Source organism: Symphalangus syndactylus, chromosome 5 (assembly GCF_028878055.3).
Source record: "Symphalangus syndactylus isolate Jambi chromosome 5, NHGRI_mSymSyn1-v2.1_pri, whole genome shotgun sequence".
Classification (NCBI taxonomy): domain Eukaryota; kingdom Metazoa; phylum Chordata; class Mammalia; order Primates; family Hylobatidae; genus Symphalangus; species Symphalangus syndactylus.
This window is the reverse complement of record NC_072427.2, coordinates 102,773,618-102,801,249: the sequence shown is the minus strand read 5'-3', so window position 1 is coordinate 102,801,249 and position 27,632 is coordinate 102,773,618. Positions and strand designations below refer to the sequence as shown.

The 27,632-nt window shown below is 34.5% G+C and overlaps 1 long non-coding RNA gene across 1 annotated transcript in view; it reads left to right on the top strand.

The window, feature by feature from the left end:
• The window catches only part of LOC129482875 (uncharacterized), an 86,421-nt gene that overhangs the window by 24,350 nt on the left and 34,439 nt on the right, over positions 1-27,632 (top strand). Inside the window, exon 2 of the long non-coding RNA XR_008657842.2 lies at positions 23,594-23,694. This is a non-coding gene — a long non-coding RNA (uncharacterized lncRNA). The remainder of the gene's footprint in view (positions 1-23,593; positions 23,695-27,632) is intronic.

The following is a 27,632-nucleotide window of genomic DNA, read 5'->3' as shown; positions in this document are numbered from 1 at the left end:
TTATCCATTTCCATATCTAATATCTACCACTTGTCTCTGGCATTGAACAGGGTACTTAGATAAACAAAATCTCATGTTGTTGGAAGAATTTCCTTCTTTGTAATTTGCAGTAATCACGGCCACTGCTGGATCTATCATTTCACTTTCACAGGTGAGGTCAGTTAAATTCCATTCACTGAGAATAATACCAGGGGTAAGGCTTTTCCAAGAGATCTCTTCCTCACCTACCTCCCTATTGGTATTGGAACTGTCATTTATCTCAGGAGAGCTTTTCCTTTTCTTAGCTAAAATTGAAGGAATTTTAGCAAATATTTCTGACATTAGCGATTATTTATTCAAGCAACTCTAAATTTGAATGCTGCAGGAAATTATAAACAGTGAAAGAGTAGCAGCATTTGTTATTCCTAGCAAAGCATGTTTACTGCAGTAGCAGAGAAACTTTGGATAAACACTTGAGAAAATATAAATTACAGGGCATAGCTAAGAAAACATTCTTAAACATAGTACGTTTCATTTATAGAAAACATTGGTGTAGTCTTTCTTATTATAAATACACTTTGCATTTGAAACAGTTTTTAATTTCCCAAAATCCTGTATTTTTACAATTCTATTTCTATTATAAGCAAAAATGTAAAAGAATGTCACATATTACTTCTGAGTAGCTGCAGTGTTATGATTTTCTGTGTTTTAGGCCAAAGACTATTACCGTAATGACTACTGTGTGAATGTGTAATTACACACGTACCGCTACTGTTGTGTAGAGATAACATGATCTATTTATGCAAGCATAAAATATGGCCATATGGTTTATATTCCAGACTTGCATATTATGAAATCATTTGTAGCCCTACCCTGAACTTCCACAGAGAAAAATCACACACGAGATACACACATGGGCATTGTGGTTTCAAAACTCTTTGTGGAAAAAAGCTGACATAAACAAACGAAGCAGAAATCTCCTCCCTTCAAAGTTGTGAATATTATGTCTTGGAAAGAAAATGAACCTGGGATCAGACAGATGGAATTGTAGTGTTACCTATGACAAATTATTCAATCTCCCTGACCCTAAGCTTCTTCATTCTAAAAGAGAAATCAGATTATTAAACTTTTATATACATCTGTTTGAAAATGCTAGGAAAATAGTAGACATGCAATTACTGGTTGTGAATGTTTTTCTTTTTCTTCCAATCATGCTACCATATCTAAAATGTCACTTTATGACATTATGCTTTTTCACAAAAGGTTAATTAAAATCAAAGTAAAGGTTATAGGCAATATCATGAAACATGTTACATTCCTCATTTAAAAACTTGATAAGAAACCACTATTTATTAGAAGATTCAAATATTTACCAATGAGTATTTTAGCTAAACTTAAATTCTGTATATACGAAAATTAAGGTTATTATGCCTTTAGTGAACTGATAATAAAATGTAGATGATGACCCAGCACATTCTGTAATATTTATCCAAATGAGTTGAAAACTTATGTTAACACAAAAACCTGCACATGGAGGTTTACTGTAGCTTTACTCATAATTCCCCAAACTTGGAAGCAACCAAGATGTCCTTCAGTAGAAGAATGGATAAATAAACTGAAGTACATTCAGACGATTAAATATTATTCAGCGATAAAGGCACTATCAAGCCACAAAAATACATGGAGGAAGAAAACTTAAATGCACATTGCTAAATCTGAAAAGACTACATAAAAGCCAATCTGAAAAGGCTACCTACTGTATAATTCCAACTCTATAATATTCTGGCAAAGAAGACACCACTATGACGACTTTAAAAGGAAAAGTGGTTGCCAGGGATTTAAGGGGAGGAAGGGAGGAATAGGTGGAACACAGAGGATTTTTAAAGCAGTGAAACTATTCTGCATGATACTATAAGGGTGGGTACATGCCACTATACATTTGTCCAAGCCCATAGAACACACAACTCTAAGAGTGAGAGTTAATGTAAGCTGTAGACTTTGAGTGATGATGTGTCTGTGTGGGTTCATCAGCTGTGACAAACGTACCACTCTGGTTGGGGATGTTGATAATGAGGCAGGCTGTGCCTGTATGGTGGCAGGGTTATGTAGGGAGTCTCTGTACCTTCCTCTCAACTTTCCAGCGAACCAAAAACTACTCTAAAAATAATGTCTACTAAAAGTGCAGGTGATGAACATTAATTTAAAAATTTAGTATTTTTACAGGGATAATATATTCAGTTATTTGTTGTGTAAATAAAATTAACATAATTTTTTAAAAACGATGAAGACCTATATTTTAGCTGAAAATACATAGAAGCAATAGTCATTACATTAAACATCTAAGAGAAAATATGTATTATGTCATGCAAAGAGTCAAGAAGATATACACCCATTCATGCATATACATTTTATAGCCATATGGTTCAATATCAAGTTGAGCTTATGGAGTAAAAATGTATGAACAGAGGTGTTGCAACAAGCACATAAATCCCACAATGTCCCATGTGTAACAGAAGTGTAAGGGAGCACTCCAGATAAGCATGTAACATTGCAGGTAATAAGAAAAAAATAATAGACTGAAGGAGAATACCATTGACTTATTAAGCGACGACTTGATGTGTGCTAGCTGGTTGATACATGTAACTTCATCTTCATAGTAATATTAATTTTAAGGGTAAATATTCTTGTCATTTTATTGATAACAGAATGGAGGCTCCAAGAAATTAATAATTTTCTTGAGATCACATCAACATTATACATGTGAGTATGTTTTAGGAATTGGATTATAAAAACAGAGTAAAACTACCTCAATGTGAATATGTTTTTCATTTTTTGTCATATGCCCTTCAACAGTTATGCTGCAGCAAGGAACAAAACACATTTATCTCCTAAATAAACAGCCTATATTTTTGCATCCCGATCTTTTAAACTGTTCAAATATTTGAAATTGACCATTATATAAACAAGCTCTTCCCCATTGCTTTTAAGATGAAATTTACTTTCCTTCTCTGAGACTTGGTTTTTTCCTTTGTGGGGAGAATAATACTAATTACTTTGTAGGGTTGTTGTCAGAATGGGGCAGCTGATATTTAATGCCCCCTCCAAACACACAACCAAACTTGAATATGAAACATAAAAAAAAAATACACTGAAGAATCGACTTATTTGTAATTTCATTAATTTCTTAAGAAAAAAGAATAATGCCAGTTTGCAAGTCAGATTATGCTGGTATAATTAGGATACTTATCATGCTCCTGCCTTTCACTGGAGCATGTTTTCTATCTTCTATACTCATCAAATCTGAGGGAACTCCAACTTAAACACATTTTTACCCTTTCTGCTGCCGCCAATTTCAGCTTTTGCTGAATGCACTCACAAGTACTATTTTTGTCTTACTTGTTTTGACTGCTAGAAGTTTCATACTATCTCCCTCTAGAAATAAGATTTTCACTTTTGTCTTTTACTGCTTTTTATTATTTTTAAAATTATTCTCCTTATTTATTCCTCTCTTCCACATTAAGCAACTTTCCCCAGCCAGTAAGATTTGGGAAACACTGCTATTTTTGTGGTGAGGTATGATTATGGCTGCCTCATGTATGGCAGCTACATTAACTGCTGCAATCTTCATAATGGCTCTGAGGTGGATACTGTTATTACTCACCCCTGTGCAGATAAGGAACCTGAGGCCAGGCAGGGGAAGACCTAATCCAAAATCACAGAGCTAGCAAAATCTGGGTGTGATTGAAATCTTGGAGGGCTAGCTTCAAATACTATATGTTTAGCTCTTATACTAAACTCTTACTATAGTTATCTATACCATCTTACTTATCTATACTCTTTTATGGACAATTTTATAAAGGAAGATGAGGATATATTTTTAATAATACAGAATGAGAAAGTTTATAGAAATGCATCAAATGCATTACTCGTGAAGGTTAAATTACTAAAATAAAATTAAAAGCTGGGTTTCCTTAATTATACACATACATGTAGCCCAACTGAAATACTACTCTAATTTCTCTAACACATTTTTAAAAACTTTTCACACAGTATATTATTAGAAAGATATGAAGGATTTACAGGGGAAAAGAGCCCCATTATTGTCTAACAGTTTTATTTATTTAGCCATGTGTAGAATTAAATGTCAGTCATTAATTTAGCCTTATAATAAAAACTTTTGAAAGACTTAGTAGATCCTTTCTTAAGAGATTACTAGGCTTGTTGTGAACCCATACAAGTTCGTTCACTGAAAATCTTCACTTAAGTCTCTTTCTAATGCATTTCTTTACACACAAAGGCTTATTTCAACTCCTGTGTACATACTAAACAAATATCCATGTAGAAGAAATTACTTAAACAGCATGAATTCTATGTGGGTAAAGAGTTCATAATCTGGCAATCTCTTAGAAAATCTAGGAAATACATAGTCATAAAATCAAGAGAATACGTTTATAAAATCAAGAGAACAGTGAGAAAAACAGGCAATCTGTAGCTTAATACAAAAATACTTTTAACAAAATAAATTAGCTAAAAGACAAAATTTAGAATGAATAATTTATTAATTGATTTTCATTGAAGAAATATGTCACCATCAGCGCAGATAATTGATTTTAAACTATACTAAATTATATTTTAGTTTTTATTTTTTAAGAAGTCAAGCCAGGTGTGGTGGCTCACACCTGTAATCCCAGCACTTTGGGAGGCTGAGGTGGGTGGATCACAAGGTCAGGAGTTCCAGACCAGCCTGGCCAATATGGCGAAACCCCGTCTCTACTTAAAAGACAAAAATTAGCCGAGCATGGTGGTTCACACCTGCAGTTCCAGCTACTCGGGAGGCTGAGGCGGGAGAATTGCTTGAACCAGGGAGGCTGAAGTTGCAGTGAGCCCAGATCGCACCACTGCACTCCACTCTGGGCAACAGAGTGAGACTCCATCCCCCCACAAAAAAAAAAAAAGAAGTTAAAGTCAGAGATAGCAGGTCTAAATCTTAAATGTCAAATTTAGTTGTTGTTTAATTTACTTTGTTTTAAAGTAATTATAAAATTATCTAACCAGCAGCAGCAGTACGGATTACACATAGCCCAAACTACCTGGGTCTTTGAGCATTTCTTTCAATTACAGAAGAGTATTTTAACCACATTATTGGTTACCATAATTTTACTTGAAAAAATATGCAACTAGATAGCATATAAAAGATCTGTTTTTATGGCAGTTTATAACTATATCTACTCAAAACAAGTCATTCAGAGAAATAGTAATTCAAACTTACTCTAAAATGTTCACAAAGCATTTATTCCATTAAATATTTATAATATTTAATATATAATACAAATAGTCCCCAACTTATAATATTGGCTTAGAATTTTTCAACTTTATGATGGTGCAAAAGTGATAAGCATTCATTAGGTTCCATACAATCATTCTGTTTGTCAATTTCAGTAAAGTATTCAATATGTTTTATGAGCTATTGCACACTGAATTATAAAATAGGCTTACTGTTAGATGATTTTTCCAATCATAAGCTAATGTAGATGTTCTGGGTATGTTTAAGGTAGGCTAGTGTAAATAAGCTATGATATTTGGTAGGTTAGATGTATTAAATGCATTTTGACTGACCAAATTTTCAATTTAAGATGACTTCATTGGACATAATCCTATTGTAAGTAAATAAGAATCTATATTACTTATAAATAATATGTTTAATGTGTTACAAATATATTCAGGTAGAATATTTTTAACATTCAATAATTCATTTTAGCATAAATACATTTACAGCAAATGATCATTTATAGACAATAAACAACAGTGCTAGGTCAATGACATCAGAAGCATTTTGTGTGAAGGCTGGAATTATTTTGTTTTTCACATGATATCACAGGCTATAATGTCTTTAGCATAGTCGGTGCTAGCCATTTAGAATCATAATGATCTGTTCTAAAAGGCTTAAGATATTCTTTTCATTTCTACAAATTTTAGAAACATATAATAATGGCATCTGGAACTAGATTTTGGACATTACTCCATTCTACTACTCTTTTTTACTAAGATGAAAGTTGAAATAGAATGAAAATTTTTACTTTTTTGATCTCATTTCAATGTTACAGGAAAATATAAGTATTGCCTGGACACATGTATGTCTGTAAAGAAGCCTTAAATATAGGAATGCAACTTGAAACTGATGTGAAAGTAGTTAAACCTGTTGTGTTCCTGGACTAAAAAGTTATATCGTTTCAATTGGGAATTGACATAGAATATAGATATCTATTTTCTTCATTACAGGTTTTTGGAAAAAAATATGACAAATCCAAAAAATTTACAAAAGACAATTCAAAGTCATTAATAAAAATTTGGAAGGATATATTACTTTTTATGAAATAATTGCATATTGTCATTTACACAGATGTTTCTCTTTGAAAGACCAATGAGGAGTAACAGGGAATTAGAAATGGAAAACAAATCAACCCCATACAAAGAATGTGGCTGAATTTTCACTGAAGCAAATGAAAACAGTTCTCTCATTCACTCCTTGATGTCTAGTCATTGGCCAAACAGCCTAATTCATAAATGGAACTCAGAGAAGGCAAATTCAAAATGTCTAAAGGAAGTTCATTTTAATAAACATAAAACTAAATGTGTATTAGACTGTTTAATGTAATAAAGTCCAGAATGTTATATTTGATCATCACAAAGCTTTAGTTCTTAAATTTTGCATGGAAAAAGCAAGCCAATGATTCAGCAATTTCATTTGTTTGACTCATTTTGAATTCCACAGGAAGCAACAAAAGCAAGCGACTACATAGTAGAAATATATTTTATTTCTACTAAGAGCTTGCCTCTCATTCCAGAGTATAATTGTTACAGATATATGTGTACATTTGTAAAAGTAATTTTTTCCATTTCCATTTTAATCTGTTCTTTTTAAAATCAGTTCTTGACATAATTTTAAAAATTAGAGTTAGAATAAATCATGCTGCTATAAAGACACATGCACACGTCTGTTTATTGCGGCACTATTCACAATAGCAAAGACTTGGAACCAACCCAAATGTCCAACAACGATAGACTGGATTAAGAAAATGTGGCACATATACACCATGGAATACTATGCAGCCATAAAAATGATGAGTTCATGTCCTTTGTAGGGACATGGATGAAACTGGAAAATATCATTCTCAGTAAACTATCGCGAGGACAAAAAACCAAACACCACATGTTCTCACTCATAGGTGGGAATTGAACAGTGAGAACTCATGGACACAGGAAGGGGAACATCACACTCCGGGGACTGTTGTGGGGTGGGGGGAGGGGGGAGGGACAGCATTAGGAGATATACCTAATGTAAATGACGAGTTAATGGGTGCAGCAAACCAACATGGCACATGGATACATATGTAACAAACCTGCACACTGTGCACATGTACCCTAAAACCTAAAGTATAATAATAATAAAAAAAATTAGAGTTATAAATTACAAACTTTCTCTTTTTACATTTTTTAGACAATGTCTCACTCTGTTGCCTAGGCTGTAGAGATGGGGTTTCACCATGTTGCCCAGGCTGGTCTTGAACTCCCTGGGCTCAAGAGATCCACTCACATTGACCTCCCAAAGTGCTGGGATTATAGACGCAAACGCCTGGTCTCCAAACTTTCATTGCAACAAGAACATTTGGAGATTTAAAAAGTAAACTGAATCAATTTGCAGCTGGAACAGTGTTATTTAAACATCACTTGACCTACTAATGGAGCAGTCTAAATTAGATACTTCCAGGAGCCAAGAGGAACTGTAAAAACTGGCATCTTTTTGGTGGAAACTCTATGATTGGGGCTTTCATTTGTTGGCTTTCTCATTCACTTTGGGAACGAGTTTAACAAAAAATAAGAATGAAACTGAATCATTTCTGGTACCAGTTTTCGCCTTTCCTTTAACAGTCTTGGGCTATTGATGGCTAAGATGAAGAGACTTATGGCAAGGCTCCCGTCTAACCCTTTGTTTATGTAAAAGGTCCTTTGCCAGCACTTTCTGGGGAGGATCTACTTATATTATATATTAGTCCATTCTCAAACTGCTATAAAAAATACCTGAGACTGGGTAATTTATAAAGGAAAGAGGTTTAATTGACTCACAGTTCCGCATGGCTAGGGAGGCCTCAGGAAACTTACAATCATGGTGGCAGGTGAAGGGGAAGCAAGGCAGGTCTTACATGACAGCAGAAGAGAAGTGAGAGCACAGGAAAAACTGCCACTATTAAAACTATCAGATCTCATGAGAACTCTCTCATTATCACAAGAACAGAATGCGGGAAACAGCCCCCATGATCCATTCACTTCCCCGCAGGTCCCTCCCCTGACAATTTGAGATTCTATTTGAGTGGGGCACTTCCCCGCAGGTCCCTCCCCTGACAATTTGAGATTCTATTTGAGTGGGGACATAGAGCCAAACCATATGACATGGTATGATTACAAGAATGACAGGCACACTGATGGCCTTTTTCCAGTTAACTACAATGTTACTGGAATTCTTTGCATTAGATATACCTAAAGGGCTGTCCTCAGGCTGGCTTAAAAATTGATATTTAGAAGCTAAATATTAAGGTTTACTCTATAGAGAAGTAAATATCTTACCATCTAGCTCAAAGCAAGAACTGAGGGATCGATAAACAGAATTACATGGAGTTTTGTAGAAAAGGGGTAAAGAAAATATAGTAAGGGACTATTCAATTATTACTTCATTGAAGAATATTAAGTTATTTTATTTCATATTTCATTGTATTCTAAAGATTCTCTCTTAAAAGGCCTACTAAAGTAACCAAAAAAAAGAGAAAAAATTTGAAAGAAAAAAGAGGAAGAAAAGAAAGAAAAAGAAAGAAAGAGAAAGAAAGAAAGAAAGAGAAAGAGAGAGAGAGAGAGAGAGAGGCCAGGTGTGGTGGCTCAAGCCTGTAATCCCAGCACTTTGGGAGGCTGAGGTGGGTGGATCATGAGGTCAGGAGATCGAGACCACCCTGGCTAACACGGTGAAACCCCATCTCTACTAAAAATACAAAAAAAGAAAAAAATGAGCCAGGCGTGGTGGCGGGCACCTGTAGTCCCAGCTACTCAGGAGGCTGAGGCAGGAGAATGGTGTGAACCTGGGAGTCGGAGTTTGCAGTGAGCAGAGATGGTGCCATTGCACTCCAGCCTGGGTGACAGAGTGAGACTCCCTCTCAAAAAAAAAAAAAAGAAAGAAAGAAAGAAAGAAAGGAGAAGAAGAGGAAGAGGAAGAAGCAGAAGCAGAAATGGAAGAAAGGAAGGAAAGGAAGGAAGGAAGGAAGGAAGGAAGGAAGAAAGGAAGGAAGGAAGAAAGGAAGGAAGGAAGGAAAGGAGGGAGGGAGGGAGGGAGGGGCAGAGGGAGGGAAATTAGAGCACACATGGCAAAAATGTCATACCTGAGATTCTGTAAGACCTCATCTGTTTTATACAGAGGGACAACTAGAATTGGTATGATTTCATAAATGAAACAGATGTTGGTTTATATATTGTATATTATATATTCATCTTGAAATTGAATATCAAATTTAATTTTAATTTTATTTTGAAATTATTTTTAAAATAATTTTCATTTTTTAATTTAATTGTATTGTGGAATATATCATTAATGCTGCAGAGAAAGTATATTAGAAAGTATATTTTAAAGAATATTCATTAAGTGAATAGAACTACAACCACATTGCCTGTGTCTTAAAAGCCTTATAAGCCCCTTCCAAATTGCCTCCCATTTCTGTTTGCAAAGCAAGAGAATCCCAGTGTATTAGTCAGTGTTCTCCACAGAAACAGAACCAATAGGCTGGAGACCTAAGGAAGGATTGATGTTGCAGTCTTGAGTCTGAAGGCTGAGTCTTTTCTCTTAAGGCCTTCACCTGACTGAATGAGGCCCATTGCATTATGGAGGGTAATCAGCTTTACCCTCAATGCTACTAATTTAAATGTTAATTACATCTAAAAAATGCTTTCACATCAATGTCTAGGCACCAAGTCGACATAAAATTGACAATCACACCCAGGAAGTATCTCAAGCATGTAAATTTAGATGTTCATTTCCAGGTGAAAAGAGATATATAGATATACTATTATATGTTACTCTATACCTCACAATTATGCTTTTTAAACTTGGGGAGGCCTTAGTTACATGTTCAATTGGCTTAATGAATGGCAGTCAGTATATTGAATCTATGAATAATAACAAACCCATAAATACAATATTTACTTTTACAACTTGGCAAGATTTTTTTGAGTATCAAATTGGGGGAAAATCCAAAATGCATGCCAATTTTGTTGTGCTTAGCCCTCTAACATAATAATTAACTCTTATAAAAGCTATTGATAGCTTTTATTTTCTTTTGCTACCAATCATGCAAATGTGAAATGTACTTGAATTGAAAAATATTCACTTTCCCTTACTGCTGCCAACCTGTCTCTGTATCCCATCACAAACTTCATCAAGGATATCTGTGTTTATTCTCTGTTTCCTCATCACTGGTTAATTCTTCAACTTATTTGGATTCTACCTCTATCATATTATTGGGACAACTCATTTTATGCAATCTCTAAAAAATGTACAATACCTGTGACTTTGCTCGTGTCTTAAAAAAAATAAAACTAGTTTCAGTTGCCAAAGATAGACATCATTCACCTATAGCTCAGGCTGGAGGTAAATATTAGAAGTGATATTGTATCAGCTATCCCTGAATAGGTAGGATTGAAGCTGTGATTATATATTAAGTCAACCAGAAAGTGAGTATGGACTGCTAAGGAAGAGGAGTTAGAATGAAATGTCAACGCTCAATGCCTGAAGAGAACAGGAGAGTAAATAGAAAAATCAGCAGATGTGTGGTCTTTTAGAAGAAACAAGTTGCTTTGAAAAACGTAATGGTAAACATTTTTGAAAGCTGATGAAATGTCAAGAAAGATTAAACCTTAAATATACACAATGAGAAGACATTTAGGGGGACTAGTAGAGGGAGACAACAGATTAAAGTGAGTTGAAGAATAATGAAAAATCTGCTAAAAATATACAATTCTGAACTATTTGTACTGCATAAAATATGACTCAACTGATATTCTTAGCTTTTCTCAATGTGACCTCATTCTATATCTAGCTTCATTTTCTATTGCTAAATTGACTTTCAAAATGTGCCCCGTAATGAAGGTACTTATCCTCTTATTTTATTCTCTCATTTCACTATTTTATTAATTCATCCAAAAATATTCATTGAGTTATAACTATGTGTTAGTACCATCTAGGAACTAAAAACTCAGCGATAAACAAATAATGATGAAGTCTCTGCCATACATACTGCATTTATTTAGTCAAATTGTAGCAGTCGGGATGGTTTAGCCAGGTTTGCTGGGGAAACAACCATCCATGTAATCTCAGAGGCTTACAATAATAAATCAACGCTTACTCAATATTCAACCTGCATGTAGGCTGAAGTCAGCAGCAATCCTCATCCATATATTTTTATTCCAGGACCCATACAGAAAACAGAAACAAACAGGCAAAGAAATTTCATTAGTACCTCTCAAAGTTTCTTCTCAAAAACAGTGTACATCATGCCTACATTTATTCCATTGACTAAAGCACATCACATGGTCAGGTCAAACATCAATAGAGCAGAGAATATATATTCTGTCCATAAGGGGCCCCTTAAGTCTGATGTCAATGAGCAACAATGTATAATTTTCTTACAGGAAAGGAGGAATGAATAACTGTGCAATAAAACAATCTAGCACAGGTATTTACTCCTATATTTTACCTACAAAGCCACCATATAAATATCTAAGAAAAAATGGCTTAGCTTTAAAGCATCAGCAATAATACTGCTGCACGCTTGTGATTCTTAAAAATGGCTTGATGTTGGACATCAACATTAAGACTTGTATTATTTTATCATTTTACTTAATACAATTATTTGTATCCTTCCTTGGGAATGCTATGAATTATTGATATACTGTATTTTTTATTTCTACTAGGACATTCTGCATTAGGGAAAAGTTATACTTTTTATAAAGCATCCCAAATAAATCAATTCATTGAGCCATTAGCAGATATTTATCTGAGTTTCTACACTATATTCCAATCACAACTGGACACACACAGTATAAACAAATTGTCAAAAATGTATTTCAAAATTCATATGAAACCAAAAGAACCAGAGAAGGTATACATGCAACCAACAATCACATGAAAAAGAAATCTCAACATCACTGGTCATTAGAGAAATGCAAATCAGAACTACAATGAGATACCATTTCACACCAGTCAGATGGCTATCATTAAAAAGTCAAGGCGGGGCGCGGTGGTTCATGCCTATAATCCTAGCACTTGGGTAGACCAAGGCAGGTGGATCACCTGAGGTCAGGAATTCGAGACCAGCCTGGCCAACATGGCGAAACCCTGTCTCTACTAAAAATACAAAAATTAGCTGGGCGTGGTGGCATGCACCTGTAATCCCAGCTACTTGGGAGGCTGAGGCAGGAGAATTGCTGAAACCAAGGAGGCAGAGGCTGCAGTGAGCCAAGACCATGCCACTGCACTCCAGCCTGAGTGACAGAGCAAGACTCAGTCTCAGAAACAAACAAACAAACAAACAAACAAAAACAGATGCTAGCAAGGTTGCGGAGTAAAAAAGGAACGTTTGCTTATACGCTGTTGGTGGAAGTATGAATTCACACATTGTGGAAGACAGTGTGGTGATTCTTGAAAGACCTAAAGACAGAACTACCGTTAGACTCAACAATCTTATGACTGGATATATACCCAAAGGACCGTAAGTTGTTCTATTATAAAGACACACGGATGTGTACGTTCATTGCAGCACTATTAATAATAACAAAGACATGGAATCAACCTAGATGTCCATCAATGATAGACTGAATAAAGAAAACGTGGTACATATACACCATGGAATACTATAAAGCCATAAAACAGAACAAGCTCATTTCCTTCGCAGGGACATGGATGGAGCTGGAGGTCATTATCCTTAGCAAACTAACGCAGAAAGAGAAAACCAAATACCACCTGTTACCTTATGAGTGGGAGCTAAATGATGAGAACACATGGACCCACAGAGGGGAGCTACACACACTGAGGGGCCTACTTCAAGGTAGAGGGTGGGAGGAGGGAGAATATCAGGAAAAATTACTAATGGGTACTAGGCTTAATATCTGAGTGATGAAATAGTTGGTAAAACAATCCCCATGACAAAAGTTTACCCATGTAACACACCTGCACATATACCCCTGAACTTAAAATAGAAGTTAAAAACAGGGCTTCCTGTTTGGTCTCTTTCCCACCCGCTACGCTGTACAATCAGTGGAACATTGGGCCCCAGGCTCCTTCCAACAGAGTTCTCGTCAATCAGGCCCACGTGGGTCAAATCTGATTAGCTTCCCTCACAACCACAACCTGCTGTGTTTTGTTTAATGCCATCTCTCAACCTTTAGGAAAAATCTAGCCTCATTATTATGGTACACAGTGCCTGGGCTCTTCTTTTTCTTCTTGTTCATTTCCTGGGCCTTTCCTCTGTCTCACAACCTAGAGCAACTCTAGGCTTCTTTCCGTTCCTAGAGCACATGCATTTTGATGTCTCATTTTCTGCCTAGAAGGCTGCCCTCACCCATTCATCTTTCCTTAGGACTTTCCTGACCCTTTGATGTAAACAGGATCCCTATAATACTTGCTTCCATCACCCTGTATGTTTCCTTTATACTGATATGTAGCTAGACATGTTTGCAGCATTTTTTAAATATTTGCTCTGCCCTCTAGACCTGGGATGCTCAGAGCATGATCTCCTGCACTGGCGTTAGTGGAGAGCTCTAAGGCAAGATAAATATAAGCACTGAGAGTAAGCATTTCAAAATATCTGCAGCAATTTCACATTGCCAGACCATACAGGTTTCTGATCAATGGGATTATTTCTGACCAGGGTATAGTAGAGTTAACTGTTGTGGATCACATATGATCTAAGCTGTATGCTAGTCATATGTAGTAGAACCACATAGCAACAAATAGACACTTTAAGGTCAGTTTGTGCACTATAACCCAAGTGTGTGTAAAATTTTGAGAAAATGTAAGCCTTTGTATGCTTCAAAAAATTTTTAGGTGCACTTTACTTTTTAATGATGCCTGTTTTTCAAATTATAATGTAACATTATTGGTTATACTAAGAAAATACAATTTACATTATTTAATGCCAATTAACACAGAGAGAAATAAGTTTCTCTGGGCTTGTTACGAGAAGGCGTAGATTCTCAGCTACAGACATTTTAGGTTAAATAATGGTGAAGAAAAACAGTAGGGAAAAGCTAAAGACCAAAAAGAGTTCATACTTGTTTTACTTAGAAGTACGTATCCTAGCATATTGAGATCAGTTTTCTAACCATAATTGATGATACTATGCTAAAACTATGGTGCATCATTTGTGGAGTTGCATTGCATAGTGAAGGGATGAAACAATGAACACCTATGTGGTATTTACATGAAAGATACAAATAAAAGTGTTCAAAACCACATTCTTTGTATAAGAGTATTTAATTGAAAAGCCTACAGAAGCAGATGCTCAGCATTTCACATATGAATATTGATGCTATTTGTCTTATTGTAAAACAGCACTTGGGGTTGCTAAGACTAAAGAAAATGTATACAATTGCTGAGACAGTGAAGTATGGTATCAAAGATACTTGTTTGGAAATGCAGGGTGAATCTGTATTACAAAGTCAATCAAATACCATTTTGCAATAACACTGTATACTCAGGAGCTGAGTGATGATCTAGAAGACCAACTCATTGAACGATTAAAACTAGTAAAGTGTTTTTCATTGTGATTAGACTAATGCACTGATACTGCTAATATGGCAACTCTTTTAGTGTAGTCCATCTTCAACATTATATTGATATTATGGAACTTTTTTCTTCATCACTCATGTAAACTGACGAGATCTGAACTCTATGATATGAACTGTCAACTGGTGTAGTTTAGAGATTATGTTTCGTGTGCATGTTTCTGTGGTATAATATTTATTACAGAAAACATTCTTGAATGGTTACCCAGATATGGTGTTTTTATTAAAATGCAAATCAACACAGTTTTCTTTATCAAAAAAGTCTTGCATGGCATTAAATGTCAGCTTTAAAAAGTCACTGATGGCATGGTAACATTTTGTGAGTTAAGTAAATGTCAATACATTAAATTCGAGATTATTTTACATATCAAGTAATAATATGGAAGCTGATTATAAACTCAAATTATTTCATAAAGAGCCATGCAGTTCATGGAGAGCAAAAGTTCTGTGGAAAGCACTTCAATTATTGAACAAACTTTTAATGTTTCACTTCTTAAGAAACCAGTTTGGTCCAACAATTTAAAGCTGTTCAGTGATAGCCAGGGTTACTTGTTTATCTGACATTTTTTATGTATTTAATGATATTAATATTTTTAGGTATTGTAGAAATAGAACAAGTTTTTCAATGACAGAAAATGAAACTTTGAGAATTTATGGATCTAGTTTTACAGTTTATATATGGAATATAGTATGTATTTAATGATATTAATATTTTTAGGTATTGTAGAAATAAAACAAGCTTTTCAATGACAGAAAATAAAACTTTGAGAATTTATGGAATCTGGTTTTATGGCAGGCTAATAACAATTACCAGTGAGTTAGGTGTTAATGTTGTTATTGAACACCTGCAAAAGGTTATCACCAAACATTTAATCAAGGGTTTGGAATTTTATATTTTTTTACCAAAAATGTTTCACATGTAAGAAATGCATGGATCTGAAAACCATTCTCATTGAAAGATAATTCAAATTTAATAATAAGGATAAATTTATAGAACTAGCTACTGGTGGAATCACTGAAGATGTGTTTTGAAAGCACATCATCACTTACTTCATTTTTGGATATCAGTTAAAAATATATATGGTGAGCTAGATGAAATTACTCTAAAGGCTCTTGTTCTGTTTCTAACAATACAACTCCACAGATTGTTTTGGGCTCAATGAGTGTCACTAAAACAGGAATCTAGAAATAGTGCAGATAATTATGAATAAATGAATGTTGTGAATAAAACCTAGCTAGATATGTTAACAGGGAAGAAATGAACTGTTTGCATTTATTCGTATCAAAATATTTAAATGTGTTTATACAAAGTATTCTCAAAGGGCGCATATAAGTTTTCATTACATGAAATCACATTTCACTTATACATTTTGTTTAGCTGAGATTGTAGAAAGACAAATAGTATATTAGCAATTCTCAATATTAATGGCTATGTGTATACTCTTAATAAAAATATATAGTCTTTCGGAAATTATTTTCTTCATATACCATATTTGTTCTCATATTTATAAAAATGGAGAGATATTCCTGATTCTAAAAAAAGAGTTTGCAGTTTCTGTATCTTTAATTTTAGTTTTCTAGTAATTTATTTTGATTATATTTTTCCACAGTATTCATTCACAATAAATTAAAATACTGGCTCTTTGCAATAAATACTACTTTTACCTTTTTAGTTTTGAAATAATTACAGATTCATTAGAAGTTGGGAAGATAGCACAGAGAAGTCCCATGTAACTTACATAGAGTTTCTTCCAAAGGTTACATCTTACAGAACTCTCTATACAATAAAAAAAACAGAAAATTGACATTAATACAATGTGTGTATAGGGTATTTTCATTTTATCACTATATGGATTGGCATGACGACCACTCCAATCAAGATAACACAAAGATCTATACAGTGCAACCTCTTTATAGTCTCATCCATCCCCTTCCACCTCCAAGATCCCTAAACCCTGGAAAACAAAAATGTGTTCTTCATGTCCATAGTGTTGTATTTTTAGTTTTTTGAGGAACCTCTATACAGTTTTCCATAATAGAAATTCTTCAAAATGACAAATTTATTAAAAATGGAGAACAAATTTTACTACTTGATCCAGAAATCCCACTTCTGGGTATATATTCTAAAGACTTGAATTCAGTATATCTAAAAGATATCTGCATTCCCCATGTTCATCACAGTATTGTTTATAATAGACATGGAATCAACCTGTGTCCATCAACAGATGAATGGATAAAGAAAACGTTGTATTTATAAACAATGGAATACTACTCAGCCTCGATGAAGGAAGTTCTGTCATTTGCAACAACATAGATGAACCTGGAAGACATCATGCAAAGTGAAATCAGCCAAGTACAGAAGAGAAAAACTGCATGTTCTCACTTATACGCAAAACTAAAACAATCTAACTATAGAAGCAGAGAATAGAAAAGCGGTTACCGGAGCCTGGAGGTGAGGCAGGGATAAGAGTGAAAGGAAGAATGATGATATGTCAGTCAAAAGATCCAAGTTGAAGTTAAATAGGAGGAGTAAATAATGAGTATTTAAAGTGCTAGATGTATTAACTTATTTGATTCAATCATCTCATACTGTATATGATATATGCATGACTGTGTCTCCTACAATTATATATAATTATAATTCAAAAATAATTAAAGCTATTAAAAAAGAAAAGAATGTTGTATTAATAGAATATTGAAGTCTGTAATATTTTTAGATTGTTTTTTACTCAGAATAAATCCCTTGAGATCTATTTAAGCACTGGAGGTTAGAATTCTAACATGCGTTTTAGTAGAACACAATTCAACTCATAACAGTACAATTATGGCTGACATTGGTCTGTAATTTTCTTTTTCTTTAAGGTATTTTTCACCTTTTCACGTAGTATTAGCCTGATCTTATGTAATGATAGTCCCTCCTCCTCTTTTTTTTTCTGAAACAGTGTGTATAACCTTGATTTTAATTATTTAGTTTTAGACAGAATTTACCAGTACAACTATCTCGGCGTGGAACTTTCTTTATGGCGACAAATTTAATTGCCTTAATGGAGATTAGGATTACTCAGATTTTCTTTCTTATTGTCAATTTTGATAAATTGTATTTTTCAAGAAAGTTGTCTATTTGTTTTATTTTGTCAAATTTGTTGGTATATCATTCTTAATAACATTCTATACTATTCTTTAATGTTTGTGGTATTTAATGATTTTGATTACACTGCTATCATTAAAAGGTATTAACCCACTTTTCCAACCTTGCTGTCATATGAATATAACTTCCTCGTAAGAATTTCTTCATCATTCGTTCTTTCAGTATATTCACTGAACACCCTGTAAATCCCAGAAAACAGAGGCCGAGACAGATTAGATGTACTTTCTGCCTTCACAGAGCCAATGGTCTAGTGGATTATGTGGCTATTAAGTAAGAATTTGGAAGTGTGTTTGGTATAATGATATGAAGACCATATGTTTCAAGAAAACTTTAATGAGTCGAAAGGGTAAATAGCATTTAGTTAAAAAAAGAGAAGAAGAAAGCACGGTCTAGTCAAATAGAAAGCTAAAGAAAAATTTCAGAAGCAAGAAATGATGCAGTATAGTCCAAGAAGTTAAATTAAAAAAAAATAAAAAAAATTCAGCATTGCGAGATATAGACTGCAAAAGGGGGAGACAGCAATAAGAAATTATACTGAATACATATGTGTGGCCAAAGGATACAGTGCTTGTAAGTGTTCATGAGATGCAACATTTTCCTAAATGGGATGGGAAAGTATTAAATTCTTTTTAGCACATGGAAGTAATTATCAGATTTGCATTTTCCAAATGTTACTGAGGACTCAACATATAGAAAGTATTGGCAAGAAAGCAGACTGTAAGCAAGGAGGTGAATTAAGAGTTTGTTCCAATGACCTATGCAAAAGATGATGACGGCTTGACCAAGAGGTAACAGTGCAGTTTTAGAAAAGGAGATGGATACGTCTACCAGAATTGATTCAACCTTATGGTTGATTAAAATTGCCAAGTAAGGGAGACAATGCAATCAAGAATGACACATAGATTTCTGGCTTAGGTAATTAGGTAGATGGGGTTGACATAAAATGAGAACATACAGGGGGAAATATTCTCCCAGGGAGAGTGTTATTTTTGAACAAGATGAATTTGAAGGGGCTCTAGGCTACCTAGTAGAAAAATTATGTAATATAATCAACTTACTTGAACTCTGTTGAGTTTCAAATAGGTAACTTCATATTGATACCTATGTGCAATGCTTAGCTTTACAGGTGCTGGCAAAAAGAAAGTGGGTATGAACTGGTTTGGGGTTTTGCCAGAGTTCTTGAAAGAGCAGAATTCTGAGAGATCAAATATTCTCCAAGTAATTAAAGATTGGGCCATGAAATCTAAGCTTGATTGGTTGAAAAATAAGGAGAAAAGAATAGTGGGTACAGAAAAAGTAAAGAGATCCAATGAGATATAAGTTCAAGGGAAGTGGAGAAAGAGTTCCAGTGGAAGAAGATTAACAGAGTAACTTGAAAAAAGGAAAAATTGTTGTTAAAAATTGAATGTATTTGTCTGGAACTTCTGACACTATCCTGGATGGGTGATGAAATTTTGAATGATGAGAGAGGAAAAGACAAATGTGCAGAAGAAGAAGAGCAGACGTGAGAGCCTTGAGTGAGACTCTTAGAGCTTCCTACAGTGTCTTTGTAATTGGACTCATGTGTCATCTCCTCTATGAAACTGCAGGTCGCTTAATGTCCAGGTCTGTAACTTACTCTCCCCTCAACCAACAGACGAGCCCACTAGCATGCTGTCATGTGTAAAACAAGGACTCCATAACTAAATCTTGTATCAATAAATGAATGTGGTGATTTGTCTAAAAGTCAGATTATAAAATTACTCAATAACAACCACAGAGCAAGTAGTTCCAAAATGATATCATTCCCAGAATTTTATAGAACATATTGATTATCTCATAGCCGGAAAAATTCCAAATCTTTTCATGCCTTGCTGTCTTCTTGAATTGCCTACTAAATCCTACTGATAAGGTCCTTATAGAGAAGTAATTCTACAGTAGTGTGATTACCAGGCATTAAAGTCTTAAGAAAAAAAAAAAAAGATTTCCTATAGCAATAGCTTCATATACAAAATTTTAGAAATAAAGCAGTAGAAAGCATTAGCACAGGCCTAGGACAACTCTAAGCATGAAATAAAACCTTATATTTTTATTTTCATTTTTATTTTCATAGTGAGTAACAGAAGGGCACCCCTTCTCCTTGAGAATCAGCTTCAAAGGGTGAACAATACTGTCTTTACTTAACAAATGGCCTTTTTAAAAAACAGCCTTGAGAGTATCATGCAAACTGACTTTTTAATGGTTTTGGGCAACATGTTTACATTTTAAACTTTTGAGTTTGCATTTTTCTTTTTTTTCAAAGTTCAATCTGTCAACTGGTTGGAATTTGTAATTTACGGCTCTGCAGCAATCCAAAGTTCTTTATCCTTAAGTGATCCCATTCCCACGGAAGTTTATGTTACAGATATTTTTTAAAAATCTTAAAAGTAAAGACAATATTTTGGAATCATTATGAGATGTTTCTAAATATGTTCTTCTATGTTGATATCCCTGTAATTTTTGAAAGATCTTTGATACTATACAATGAGGAAAAAAAGAAATCTTAATCAATGAAATGACAAATCCTTAAAATATCTCCCATAATACTTCCTTTCTGAGTATTTTATTTTAGCTTCAAATGTGTATTTTTCCTCTTAATTTCTCTAATCCTCATTGATTCCCTACTATATACTTGTTACTTCACATAACATTAATAATTAAAAAGAGAAATAATATCAATAACAGTCTCTAACTTGAAGTGTTTATGGTCAGTTGTAGTGAAAACAAACATCAAAACAGGTAATATGAAGTATAGGACACATTGTTGTGACTATCAGCCAAAAGTCTGGTGAGGTTGAAGATACAATAACATATAGAAGAATACACTGATCATCATTCAGCTGTGTTTTATTTGTGTAAGCTAAACTGCTTCACTTTTGTCCAATGCAAAATTTTTTAACGTTGCATTTATTTGCTTAACACAAAAGAGTTAGTGTATACAAGTTTTGTAGTCCATGATTTCTTTTTGAAACCTTTCAGGATTAAATCAAAATATGGCTTCAGAGTTACAACAGTAACTTAAAAGCACAGAAGCCAAATATTTACCAGAACTGTAAAACTAAAGTGTAAAACACTTCAGTTTAAAACTATTCACATTATTTCTAGCTTGAAAGTGCTAGAAATACATCAAAATTGTCCTTTATTAATTGAGAAGTTAATTTTACACGTTAGTGACATTTCTCCAGGTTAACATATTTATTTGCAAGAAAATGTGGTTGCTTTATAGGAAAATGTTTGCTTAATTTAGGTGAACTATTTTTTCTTATTTCATTTCTAAGATTTTGTAGAAAGAGAAAATCTCATATTCTGTTTCTCATTGGTTTCTCATTGGTATAAGTGTGCCCCATGGAGCATTAACTCATTCACATTTCACATAGCAGATGTGTAATTTGGCCCCTCTGGGTAGCCAGAAGAAGCAGATATCCCGTGGGTCCAGCATGACCATGTGAAGGTAAGCCTTTCCTTGTCAGCCAGTGCATTGCATGAGGGTGCCAAACTTCTATTGGTGGTAGAGCAGGCGGAGTAGTCTGGACTTGGGAAGTCCCTGAGTTATCGTTATGTCTGTCCCTTAGAAAATAGGCAAGGGCCAAGATCAAAGACAGGATGAATACATAAGCTGGTAGGTCTGGGAGGATTTTATATGATGCGTAACTAGGTCTACAACACCATCATTTTTTATTGTTTTTAAAAAACCTTGATATCCTTCTTCACATGGAGTTAGTGGTTTTGTTCTTCAGCTACTTGCACTGAGGCTATAAACTTGTTCAAACTTTACCTTCTGCCTCACAATACCAACTATATTGATCATGGTGGCAATTGCTGTAAAATACAACCCCCTAGATGTTAGTGGAGAGTAAAATTTATTCTTGCTCCATCAAGTTCAGTGCAGATATACTCAGACTTCAGCGGTGCTCTTCCCTGCAGTGAGCTGAAGTTCCAAGCTCCTCTTATGTACTATCTTCTACTGTTGCTAAGTATTTCAGAGTCATCTGGAGTCCTGAAGTCTTCTACAAATCCCTTGCATTTGGACATCAAACAGGAGAAGAAGGACCTTTAATGAGATAACTTACATTTTTTCTACCAACATCCCATCAGCCAAAACTACTCTTTCTCCCCACTTCTCCAACACTCTGGAATATAAAACAGATTTATGAGTAACCACCACTCTATTAGGTGTATGTTGAATTTAGTTCTTTCAAAGAGAAACGGGAATGGGACCGTAGCCACCTCAAGAAAGGATACTGGCAAAAGAGACATTTGGTATTCCTATTTTATTGCCACAATATGCTGAATTTTGTCTATATTAAGGAAAATGCATGCTGTATATCTATCAAGGTATATTGTGCTTGGAGATATGTAATACTCTTTGGAAGATTTTACCTTCTTCACTATTAAGGGAATTGGATTTTCCAGTCATTGTAAACTGATATTTTGTAATGTTTAATACCATCTCATAAAAATAATGTCAAGGAAAACAATAGCTGTAAGAAATTTATCAAATGCTTCATCTTAGCTCATTTTTCAAAAGGCATATTAGCCTAGCTGGACTTCCATGAAGGTAATAAAAGTGGTAAATATCCAACTAACATTTTGTAAGCTGAGAAAAATTTTCTCCGAAAGTAAAATACAAGTCATTGTGTGGTAAAAGAAAATACTCATACTAGCAGAGTACTTAATATAGTAGTTTTATATGGAAAACATGATGTCTTTACTAGGTGTAGTTAGTGCTTAGCACATAATGTTATGAATGCATGTCTGCTAAACAGTGCGGTTCTGGCTATCTATAAATATCTGCTTTTGCTTATATGAGCTGAACATTAATGGCAAACTTTCCTATAGAATGAAAATGATTAATGAGACTCCTGACTAAGCTGGGGACCTAAATATTTAAGGCCAATTTTGTAATGTTCACTTAGCTCTGATGTCAATTACTATATTTCCAAAAGGAGATCCACCAATTGCTAATTATATCAATATTCATATAATCCGATGACAAATATTCATGTTTTGTGGAAGATTGCATCTTCCAAAATTGCCCATCCTTCATGCTCTTGTTAATGTGATCTTGATTTTCCTTCCATTGCCCATGGTAATGTGCTGCCACCCCCAACCCCACCTGTTTCAGCAGAGTAGATTTTTGTGACTACTTCAACCAATAGAATAAGCTAAAATGATGCCATGACATTTCCAAGGTCTGGTTATAAAAATGCTAGGCATATTCACTTTGTTCTCTGAGGATGTTTGCTGTCAGCCACCATGCTAGAAAGAAGTCCAAATCGTCCTCTCCAAAAACACCCCCTCTGGATGTCAGTGGAGAGTAAAATTTATCCTTACTCCAGCAAGTTCAATGCAGTCATTCAGCCTTCAGAGGTGCTCTTCCCAGTCATGAGCCAGGGGTCCCGATTCCTCTAAATAAACTTCTAAGTAAAAATACTTCTAAATAAACTAACGTTTTGCCCATTTTTAAATTGGGGTTTTAGGAAAGCTATTACTGAGTTTACGACTATTATTAAGACATGAATTAGACAAGAAGAGGCCACTTTAGGAGTTCTAATGCACAGTTTGCTTTAGGTTTCAGCCAACAACCTGCATCAACAACCACACATGTGAGGAAAGATATCTTCTGAAGATCCCAGCCTCCAGCCAGCAAGCCTTTCCAAGTATAACCCTAGGTATTGTGGAGAAGACGCAAGCTATGCTGAACCTCAGAATCCATGACAGTAATTTACTAGAATCCAATACTAGTAAAATAGTATTTTTTTTAAATACTAGATTTGAGATAATTTGTTATGTAGCCATAGTAACTGAAACATTCTTTATTCAAACATAACTAGATCCCAACTTTCCATTAAGCTTTTTCATTAGTGTTTTTCCTAACTTTAACAGTATTTACATACATACTTTATCTTCAATTGTTCCAGTTGACTTGACTTCCACCAGCTATATAGCACAGAAAAATTCTCCTTTAAAAATTATAAACATACATTCAGTCTTCAGTTTGACCCTGGTTTTCTTTCTGAATATTTTTGACTTAACTGCTATTACATGTTCGATTATACAATACACTAGATTATGTAAGAGTAAAATTATTATTGATAATTTCTAAACTAATAGATTTAGTTCAGGGTCATAGCACTAATAGTCCCAGTGCATAGCATAGGACTTACACATGGTTAATGGTCAATAAATATTGCATGAATAAATGCATGCACAGACACTTTTAATCTGTTTTGAAAATTTAGTTAGAATACTGTAAAAAAAAAACTATGTAATATTCACTGTTATTTCTAAATGCAGATTTGAGATTTAGCTTATTTGTGCTTTTATAGTGTTATTCATTTGACCATTTAAATATTTGACTATGAAATTGAATAAATTTGTATTACTGTCTCATCCTACATTATAAAAACTGTAACTTATTATTTTTGTGACTTATTATTCACTTATTAAAACTGTTTTTGTCATTTCAATAATGGTGATGATGATAACAATAGCAGCTAGTGTTTCTTGGACAATTACTTGTGCCAGAAATTGCCCTAAGTTCTTCTTGTGCTACTAAATTAATTTACATGTATTGGGATATAATTTACGCATAGACAAATTCATTCCTTTTGGTTGTACAGTTCTATGCATTCTGATAAATGCATATAGTCAAGAAATCATCATTACATTTAAGACATAGAACATTTCCATCATCTAAAAAATTTCCCTTATGCAAGTTTGTGATCAATTCTTTCTCCCATATTCAGCCCTTGACAAACAATGGTCTGTTTTCTGTCCATATAGTTTTGCCTTTTCCAAAATGTGATATGAGTGAAATCATACTGTATGTACTACATTTGCTTCTGGTTTATTTCAATTAGTCTAATACCTTTGTGAATCATTAATGTTGTTGCATTGCTGTTTTTTATTGCATTGTTTAGATGTACCATAATTTGTATAAATCTTTTCCTTATTGATGGACATTTGGCTTTAATTTGGGTAATTAAGAGCAAGACTGGTATAAGCATGTGTGTATAGATATTTATACAAACATATGCTTTCAATTCTCTTTTATATCTACCTAGGAGTGGGACTGCTGTGTTGTATGCTGAATAGATGTTTAACTTTATGAGAAAGCATCAAAGTATTTTCAAAAGTAGCTGCGTCATTTTCAAAAATACCTGTGTCGTTTTGCATCACCACTAGCATTGTCTGAGATTTCCAATTGATTTGCATGCTCACCACAACTTGATACTGCCAGTTTTGTTTTAAAGCCATTCTAACAGATGTTTGCTACCACACTGTGGTCTTAATTTGCATTTCCCTAAATAAAAATGATGTATAGAATCATTTCATATGTTAATGTGCGTCCACATATTTCCTTGGATAAAGTTTTATATTTTGCCCATTTTTAATTTTTTATTATTATTCAGTTGTGAAATTTTAAAATATATTTTTAGTAACAGACTTTCATTATATATATATATGTTTTGAAATATTTTCTACCAGACTGTGACTTTTTCTTTGTTTTTTTTAAACAGTGTCATTCAAAGAGCAAATCGTTCTTTTTTTTTTTTAATTTTGTTGAATGCCAATATATTTAATTTTGCTTTTATGATTCATGTTGCTGGATGTTGAGTCTAAACGTAACCCAAGGTTGTCTCTTGGGTTTTTTTTTCTGGACATCTCCTTGGAGATGTTTTATGATTTCTGCATGCGGTGCAAGGTGTGATTCACATTTATTTTTGCATATAGATGTACAGTTTTTGCCACATCATCTGAAAAACCATGTTGAATTATTTCATCTACATAATTCTAGATTTTATAATCCTAAAACATGAGATTAATAACCCAGGGGTACATATTGTACACCTTGAATATATACAATTTTTTTTTTTTTTTTTGACACAGGGTCTCCCTCTGTCACCAGGCTGGAGTGCAGTGGCAAGATCTTAGCTCACTGCAACCTCCGCCTCCCAGGTTCAAGCAATCCTCCTGCCTCAGCCTCCCAAGTAGCTGGGACTATAGGCGCGCACCACCATGCCCAGCTAATTTTTGTATTTTTAGTAGAGACAGGTTTTACCATGTTGGCCAGGATGTTCTCAATCTCCTGACCTCATGACCCGCCCGATTCTGCCTCTCAAAGTTCTTGGATTACAGGCGTGAGCCACCGCACCCTGCCAAATATATACAATTTTTTATTTGTCAATTCTACCTTGCTATAGCTGAAAAAAAGAAAAGGCCATTTATTTGCTCCATCAGCTGACGGTTGCTGGCACGTCGTGGAATACAGTATATAAGACCCATATACTTTGTGGTTGTATTCTCCTTCTTTTATGTTAATTTGTGTAAAATGATTCCCTTTATCTGAAGAGACTGTAAGCAGAATCCCGTGTGATGGCTCAAATATTTAGTAAACTTTGTAGTAGTGTAACTGGCTTAGGTCTTGAAGTTGGGAACAGGAAGCCAATACCTAAAATATAATCAAGGTGAATCATGTCCCTTTTAGAGCAGAAGTCCAAGGGTAGCAACTTGCTACCAAATGCCTGGTTGGTTATCTTTAGGTGCCATATTAGAGACTGACAGTTGATCTCAGTTGCTAAGGGTTGGGAATTTTACTAGAGAAGTAGCCAGATCAACCTTATTGAGTGGGATTCCATGCTGTCAGGCCCTGCATGGCTCCATCTCCACTACCATGGCTACCCTGTGCTTGAGTCTGTGCTGCAGCAAAAGGGTGTCTGAGCATAGATGCGATGCTGGCTGATGTCAACAAGCTGCTGTTAAATCTGCACTGTTAGTGCTTCTTCTTTGTGAATGTTCTCTTGTGGGTATTAAAATGTCATACATAGATCTTTATACTTTGTTCCCCAGAGAGCAAATATATTAGAATTTGAGAGACATAGAGTGTTTGCATCTCAAGTATTCAACTCTACTGTTGTAGTGTGACAGCAGCCATAGATAATGTGTAAGCAAGTGGATATGGCTGTGCTCCCAGTGTAGGGGTATTAGCTGGCCTTCACGTGGGAAGAGTGCAGCATTTCTGCAGGCCCAAAGTGTTCAGAATAATCTGGGGACTCACAATTTTCAAGGCATTGGCCTTCATATCCCTATATCAACTTATAAGGTCTACCTCCTCTTGAATAAGGACAATGATATGACTTAACGGACTTGCTGATTTTGAGAATTCAACCTTTATTTTATTTTTATTTTATATTTGAGAAAGAGTCTCACTCCATCACCCAGGCTGGAGTGCAGAGGCATGATATCAGTTCACTTCAACCTCCGCCTCCCAGGTTTAAGCAATTCTTGTGCCTCAGCCTTCCAAGTAGCTGAAATGACAGGCACACACCACTGCACCTGGATACAACCTTCTTTTTAGATCTGCTATTTTTATAATAAAATTGTGGGCTTGATCCTCAACTATTTCTGCCTTATGGCTATAGGAAATGAGGATCTCTTTATGTGCTGCTAAAATGCCTTCTGACTCTCACACTTAGCTATAAATTAATGAATTAATCACATTCAGCTTTTGTTTTCATTTTCTAAAATATTGAGTGCCCAGCAAAAATCAATCCATTTTATGAGCCTTATAGTTATTACCTTCCATGAACTCTGAAATCATGCTGCA